Raw genomic sequence first — 7,034 nt, forward strand, 5'->3', positions numbered from 1 at the left:
TTATGTGATCTTAAAAGTGGTAATCAAATGTGGTGGTACGTGGTCGGAAGAAGTGGCACTTGTGCAGCTATATTGCTCTTTGCGAGTCCTGATGTCTTTTGTCCCCGACAGTACACATGAGCCATGGCCTCTGAGAACGCGCATCAACGCAGGGTTTGCTCAGCCTGCTGAAGCCCTGCTGCATCTTCCAACCTTGGAGGCTATGTATAAGTCATACGACGTCGTCACATGAATGGACAGCGCCGCAGCATTGAACCATTCAATCCGCGCACTACATGGTGTTAGGCCCTGTTTTGGAAAAAAACCGCCAAAATAATCTAGTGTAGTTCTTATTCGAACTGCGTGCCAGTTTTTCGAAAAGTATTCTAAAACTTAAGAACATAACATGCCCTATTTGATTCGTTTGACGGATGGAATTTGTTGGTCAGCACAGACAATTTAGATGTCGTATTCTTTACGTCGCTGTTTGCAGGTCCGGGTCTGGAACCGGCGATCGTGACATAGCCCAAATAATTCAAAAGGTATGTATTTGCTTCAAGATGATAGTACTCTAAACTAAAGTCTAGCAGTTGCATTCTTACCTAACATTTCTAAAGCGGCTAAATCTCTTTCCAAAGGCGCCACAAGCCGTTTTCGAATAATTTCCAGCAAATATGCCCTGAAACGATCTCACGATGCCGACCAATAAACGAAAACGGATAGGAGAGGTCACCTGCCATGTCCAACATTCTCGAACAAAAATTCGGAATATTGAAAAATTGTAAGATACTGTAATAGAAATATTGAAGGTAATGGTCCGTAACAAAATCTTTCTTTGAACGTGTTTCCATCAATCGTATCGACCGAGCAGTTGACTGCCATAACAAAATAATGCAAGCCTACAGAGGGGAGGTCTGCGTATGCTATATTGATTGTTATAGTGGAATCTTACGATAAGGAGAAATTGCGTGTAAAAACTTCCCGTTGGAAAATGTGCTTGCCCGAAATTTCTGGGTATGGACAATGATGATCCCTGAGGTCTGTATGTTTGTTTTGAATGTTATCGGTACACTTTGCATATTTTTGTAGTATTTCTCATTATCGCCCCATTGCGTTCCGTGTCTGTCCATGCAGCTTACCATTCACAGAAAATCTTCGGCATGAAGTCCTAATGACCACAGAGGCTCCTAATCATTAACTGGCATTGTTTAACTTGGCCAGTGATCGTGAATTATTTCACCGGTTTACTGACTTATGTCTCTGGTTAGGTGAAGCCAGCTGTAACATGCGACAAACAGGGTGTTCGCGGAAAAACTTGGTCATTTTACGCTTTTTGAGGTAAAAAAGGTGGCTTTTGTGGCAAAGTAGTACCAGTATTGGCAGACGTCAGAAAAGAGGTGGATCATGTTAACTAGTAAGTCGGTTAAGAAGATAACTTCATAACTATTACAGAAAGGCACTTAGTTCCTTCCTTCTTTCACTTCCACCTTCCTCCCTTTCCTTACAGCGCGGTTCGGATGTCCACCTAGACACGTCAGACAGTTATTGGATCATTTCCTTTCCTCAAAACCAATTTTTCATATTTTTAAAGATATGTATACCTGACCGGCCATCAGTAATAGCCATATCAGTTTTAAGAATTTCGAAACCGCACCTTCCTCCCTTCCCTTACGGCGCGGTTCAGGCGTCCACCGAGATATGCGAGACCGATACTGCGCCATTTCCTTTCCCCCAAAACCAATTTACCAATTGAAGCGAAAAGCTTCACTACGCGGGTCAGAGCCGAGCTTCGCGTGAGCCGAACTGGTGAGTTATGCGCATGCGCGAAACCGAGTGACGTCACGCGCCGCGCAGGTGGTCGCTCCTTGCCGCTACCGCAGCCGTCGCCTCAACTTTCGTTGCAGCCGCTTGTTGCCCGCGTCGCAACAAAGCCACCTAGGTCGCAACCCGCAACCCTCCTTTCCGCATTCCTGCGGGCACTTTTAACCGCGCCGATTTCCGTCTCCTCCTCCGCCTCAGTGCAGGCAGTGTGTGGGCGGCCGTCAAACCAAGCATATCTGAAGCTTTTCGCATATATATCCAGGCTTAACCAGCCCTAAGCCACTGCCTAATTTTTAAACCGCGATTACCCTCGGTACTGTGGCTCAATAAATTCTGACCATTCCTCGCGCAAGTCGAAAATCGCGCGCCTGCTGTGTGCGTTTCCGAAATTTCAAAAACTAATGACTCTTATTAATCGTCACCTAGAAATCTCTAATAGAAACCATGCGCATATCTGTCAATTATCAGAATTTCGCTAACCGGCTCACTAGTTAACATGATTCAGCTGTTTTCTCACACCCGCCAACGCTGGCATCACTATTCCGCAAAAGCCCTCTTTTTACCTCAAAAAGCGTATTTTGAAAATTTCCTCGCGTTCCCGCGGACACTCTGCATATACAGTACGGCTTTTGAAAGGAAAAATGGTAGTGGCACAGCTTACTTGACGAGAAGGTACTGGTGTTGATAGTTGACCGGGGCTACCCTAACACCCATATAGAGCTAGCCATGGCCTCCATGGAGCTAGCACCCGATAAGCTAACGCCATCTCTGAACGTCTCGAAATGTTCAATGATATTTGGTGTTTTGTTGTTTGTTCGTTGCTGGGCTTGGAGCCACAAATGCCTTTTCCCCTTTCTTCCTCTCCTTCTCGCAGGCAATACAAAGTTTCCTCGCTTCGGACGCCGGCAAGGCTTTGTTGGAGAAGCTAACCGAAATAATAGCGTGCGCTTCAACACAGAAAAAACCGTAGACCCGCAAGGCGCATGGATGGATTGAAGAACCAAGGCCATCCTCACCAGAAGAAACTTACCGTAATATCATGTGTACTTTGTGTGAGAAGTTTTTTAGTACCACAGTTAGGAAATTCGGAACCAAAAGATGGTGGCGTCGTCTGTCAGATGAAACATTATGCATCGACGGGACGAGTGCGCAGCTGGCTGCTTCCACCATATCCATCCTTCCTCCATGACCATATCTATGTTTCGAGCTGGGCATATCATTTGGACGCCGCGAGCAGCACGACAGTCAGCTAACTTCCGAGTTTTGGATGAATTAGACTGCCGTCAAAAAAAAAAAAAACTTTCTTTTGGCTACTGCTTCGATGGCGGCCCGTCGAGAGCCGGATTCACAGGTCACTGAAACCGTACTTGAGATAGAAGATGGCCGCCACGTATAGCCCGTTATTGCGTCAGATATTGCTATCGGTCAGCAAAAGTGAGAGCTGACTAATCACAAACCGGAATTACAAAATTACCTAGGTCTAAATTGGCAATTTGGTTTTTGAGGAAATTAAATGGCGCAGTACGCCTCACATGTCTCTGTGGACACCTGAACCGCACCATAAGGGAAGGGAGGAAGGCGGGACTGAAAGAGAGAAAGGGGTGCCGTAGTGGAGGTCTCCGGAATAATTTCGACCACCTGGGGATCTTTAATGTGCACTGACATCGCACAGCACTCGGGCGCCTTTTGCGTTCCGCCTCCATCGAAACGCGGCCGCCGCGGTCGGGTTCGAACCCGGGTACTAGCGCCGTAACCACTGAGCCACCGCGGCTGGTTTACGTAGGTCTTTTTTTTTTTTTTTGCCCAGGCGCTGTTTCCTGCTTTTAGAAATAGAACTCGTTTTATGTTGTACGTACTCTGTGGCTCCTGAGTGATTGTCAGGGGGGGTAGAAGCACTTGTTCACAGACTCTTGTGGTGACGGCGCCATTTTATTTTATCTTATTCACACCCTTATTCCAAGATGCGCACCAACCTCTCTTTGCAACATCTGATATCAAAGAGGGGAAAGAAAAGAAAGAATAGGTTCATCTATGTCGTGCGAATTCGATAGTGCTCCTTGTGCAGCGTATTGATGGCTACTAGACATCACTTTGCAGACTGATGTATTTTATAATATACATGCTAGTCAGCTAGCAGCTTTATGCATGTGTTGCTGCCAGATTTGTTGTGTTCGTTACAAATAACCAAGACTGTTGTATATACTTTCTGTGTGCAATGTTTACAACTATGTTTTATAGTCTGTGCAACTACCTAACTCATGAATAAAGTTTACTTCCTGCGTTTTTGTCAACAATGTGGTATTTCAGTTTTTGTCTGAAGAAGAGACAAGAGCCTGCACCCCTATACCTGTGTACGTGTGAGGGGCAAATATATATATTTAATTTTTAGTGCGGCATTCGAAGGTATGCGAAGTCGTCTTACGCCTGAGCATAAGACGACTGTTGACCAGCCAATTATTTAATTGGCTGGTCAACAGATTTTCAAGAGACAAATCAAAAATAGATGGTTACAAGGCACACTGTAAAATGGAATGCTCTGGGTTGAATCTACGACCACCCAGATCTAGGCAAACAGGCGCTTTTCAATTTCTCTTCCAGCGAAGTATGGCTGGGACTGAAACCATGAACTTGTGCTCGAAAACAGGCGCGAACATTTCTCTAAGCTCCTTATGGCTAGCCTTTTCCCGACATCGCTAATGTGCCAGCAGGTGCATCTGACATGGGGGTCGAGTCAGGTGCAGAGCCATGCAAGGTCTTCCCAACATGACGAGTGTGTACCTAGATACTAGAGAGTCGAAGCAAGACACAACTGCAGTACCACCCAGCGTCAGTAAAGGCTGTGGTAGTGGTGGTAAACTTTATTCAGTAAAGAGCTTTGCAGCCCACAAACTGGAATGGGCCATTAGTGTACAGGGCCCGTACGGCCTTAGCTGTTTGTTGTCCCTGCTGAACCAGCTGTCGATAGTCCTCCAAGTTTTGAACCGGACAGCACGGCCTCCCATCACTCAGGTTGCGGGTTTGGGATTTTGCGCATGGCTTCTCCGTTACTTGTCCGTCGTGTTTTGAATCGCGGATTGCCGAAGGAAGGAAGGAAGAAAACACTTCATTGTACTCTAGTGTTTCTCATTTCTGCGGTTTTGGGGCATCTTCAGAGATGGTCTCTCCTTGGTTCTACCCCCGGGAGTCTTCTCTGTCGCCCTCGTCCACCTCTAGTCAATGGTCGATTGCCCTCAGTCCAGGGCTCTACTGGCTACTGCTGCCCGTTGAGCTCGCTGTACCAGACCTTGTTGGTCTTGACAGCGGTCGCTGGACAGTAGAGTTGCAAATTTCTCCGCACTCAGATCTTGTATATTTTGGGGACCACGCCTATGTTTTGGCTGGCCCACGTGATATGATATAGTGTGGATTTTTTGTCACACCAGGGACATTTGTCCGTTTATATCGTAGGGTATATGTAGGTTTGGGCAAGAGCCTGTATGGAATTGTCTGCAAGTGACAGCGGGTTGCCAAAAAAAAAGTAAATAAAGATAGCCGATGACAAGTGTGTATCGCGGACCACCATACCTGAAGCCGAAAGACTGCGCAACACTGGACACAAAGGACTCAGGACGTAGGCACAGAAACAAAGCGAGTCACAATAAAGCACTTGAGTGAGCTAGCAACTGTTTAGTTACTAAGTCTACAATGAATAATTGCCTCAGATAAGTTTTACGTTCTACATCTTGTGTCCTCTGCATTTGTTTTCGGGCACAGTCTCCCAACTTTAAATGTCACACCGACTCCTGCCGTTCCATGACACCACATGCGCTGCTGAGTCAAGGCCAGCGGCCTTTGTACTACAACTGCGAGGCTGTCACTAACATGAAAGGCGGCGCCCAGTCTATCACAAGTCCCACCACAACACAAGCAATTTAGTGTAAAAACAAACACGAGAACAAACCCATGAACACTGAAAAGTTTTCTGCTGAGCCGGAGTTCCCGGGTTCGAACCCGGCCGTGGCGGCCACATTTTGATGGATGTGAAACTTAAAAAAAAAAAAAAAAATATGGTTTTGTTTATGGGGGCTTAATGTCCCAATGTGACTCAGGCTATGAGGGATGTCGTAGTGAAGGGCTAAGGAAATTTCAACCACCTGGGGTTCTTTAGTGTGCACTCACATCGCACAGTACACGGGCCTCTCGACCACTGCGGTCGGGATCGAACCAGCTCCTTTAGCGTCAGCAGCTGATTTCCATAATCACTGAGCTACCACCTAAAGGGTTCAACGCTGCTGAAAGGAATGTGGAGCGATAGCTCCGGTGATAAGACACAACGCTGGTTTCAATGTTTCATTATTACCTTGCCCGGCCGGGAGCTTTGGCTGCACGCGACCGGGCGTTGCATCAAACACAACCAGTGTTCTGTTCAATGCATCAAAGTGCACTGGCGTTCTATGCAGAACCCACTTTCATGTCCTGTGTGGGATGTCAGTGCACGTGAAAGATGCCCAGGTGGTTGAAATTACACCATTTCCTTTCCTCAAAACCAATTTTCATTTTCATAGGGCCTGGCAGTGGTGTTGAGATGGAAGCGAAATGCAAAATGGTGTGGCTCTACTCGGCTGAGTCGGGTTATACGGAGCGAAAGGCAGCCGAACCAGTGGCCGATGTTGACGACGAGACATTGGCAGCATCTGCTGCCCTTTGCTGCTTGAGATACTCTTGATGTCTGTGCCACTGCTTCTCCAAACGTACCTCCCGTTCTTTGTCAGCTTCATCAACTAGACGAGGCCGCTTTCGCAACTAATCTCTATCCAACGCGGCTTCGTGACGCTCTCTGTCGTAGGGATCGCTATAAGCAGCCCAAAGCCTCCAATGCTCAGTCGAACAATTCGCAGTGCAAGTTTAAGAACCCAGGTGGTCGAAATTTCCGGAGCCCTTCACTACGTAGTGTGGCCCTCATAGCTTGAGTTGCTTTGGGACATTAAACACCAATAAACCAAACCAATCCAAACAATTCGTCCCAGTGATTGGTTCTGCCCCCCCCCCCCCCCTCCCGATTTCCTGATCAGACCCCATCCCATGTCATGTAGTTCCCCATGTGATGGCATGTGTGCAGCTCAAAGCAGTTAACATAGAACGATACAATCACAAAGATAGGGGTCTGATGCAAATGCAGATATAAGGCGATAAAACTGCGCCTTCGCATGTAGCCCGGCTGAGCAGCAGCAGCAAACTGAATAGCCAACACTTCG

The 7,034-nt window shown here is 47.0% G+C and overlaps 1 pseudogene; it reads left to right on the forward strand.

Annotated features, from left to right (window-relative positions):
• Positions 1-2,770, forward strand: part of LOC149359984 (uncharacterized) — a 28,322-nt pseudogene extending 25,552 nt beyond the window's left edge.
• Positions 2,771-7,034: the final 4,264 nt, after the last annotated feature.

The sequence above is a fragment of the Amblyomma mixtum genome, chromosome 2 (genome assembly GCF_055824585.1).
Source record: "Amblyomma mixtum isolate Tamu chromosome 2, ASM5582458v1, whole genome shotgun sequence".
NCBI classification, from domain to species: domain Eukaryota; kingdom Metazoa; phylum Arthropoda; class Arachnida; order Ixodida; family Ixodidae; genus Amblyomma; species Amblyomma mixtum.